We start from the raw sequence: 1,340 nt of genomic DNA on the forward strand, positions 1-1,340 counted from the left end.
TTGCTATGGCAGCAGCAGCAGAGCACTGTTGCTATGGTAGCTGCAGAGCTTTGTTGCTATGGCAGCTGCAGAGCATTGTTGCTATGGCAGCAGCAGCAGAGCACTGTTGCTATGGTAGCTGCAGAGCTTTGTTGCTATGGCAGCTGCAGAGCATTATTGCTATGGCAGCTGCAGAGCATTGTTGCTATGGCAGCAGCAGCAGAGCACTGTCGCTATGGCAGCTGCAGAGCTTTGTTGCTATGGCAGCATCAGAGCACTGTTGCTATGGCAGCAGCGGAGTATTGTTGCTATGGTAGCAGTAAAGCATTGTTACATTGTTACTGGGGTAGTGGTTGTTGTAGCAATGGCATAGTGTTGCAGCTACTGTTGTGGCTATGGTTGTGGTGGTGCAGTATTATTACAGACATTGCGCTTGTAGTACCGTACACCGCTATGGGTTGCACTCCCAGCATTGCAGTGTTACTGATATTACAACTATGCACTATCATTACTGCATTGCTGCACTCCTGGTGCTACAATGCAGTGCTCCTAGTGTTGCATTTCAGTACTCCTGACGTTGCATTGCTGCACTCCTCATGATGCAATACTGTCTTGGATTGCTTTTATTATATTAAATTATTGTAATACTGTGATATAACATTGTGTGGCCATGTGGTAGGAAGTTTGCTCCCCAACCACATAGTTTTGGGTTCAGTCCTACTGCACGGCACCTCAGACAAGTTTCTTCTATTATAGCTCCAAGCTGACCAAAGCCTTGTGAATGGATTTGGTAGAGAGAAGCTGAAAGAAACCTGTCATATATATATGCATATAAATATATGTATGTATACTTGTGTAGTTGTGTGTGTGTGTGTGTGCATGTTTAGTTGTGTGTGTGTGTGTGTGTGTGTGTGTGTGTGTGTGTATGTGTGTGTGTGTGCATGTGTAGTTTTCTGTGTGTATTACTGTTTCCTTGCCTTGTCAATGTGTGATAACTGTTAGCATGTGTTACCATCACACAAGCATGTCCTTTGTTTCCAATCTTCCGAGATATCTCGTCATTGCGATATATTACCTTATTTGGAAACACAGGAGGACTGGTGAGAGAAAGGGTGTCCCAGCCATAGAAAACCCATCAAAGCAAATTCCATCCTACCCATATCAGCAAGGTAAAATAGACGTTAACAAAAACAATGAACAATGGTCTTCTCAAAGCTGCAGTTGCTAATAATCTTGTTATTGCTGTTAGGGATGATCTTGTATTATTGTTGTTTAATTCTAGGTCAGCCTTTTAATCCAGCAGACCTTAGATCAGAAGTAATCCAGCTGTGATCCTTACGTTCTTTTTTTTTTTTTTTTTT

The sequence above is a fragment of the Octopus bimaculoides genome, chromosome 14 (genome assembly GCF_001194135.2).
Source record: "Octopus bimaculoides isolate UCB-OBI-ISO-001 chromosome 14, ASM119413v2, whole genome shotgun sequence".
In the NCBI taxonomy this organism is placed as follows: Eukaryota; Metazoa; Mollusca; class Cephalopoda; order Octopoda; family Octopodidae; genus Octopus; species Octopus bimaculoides.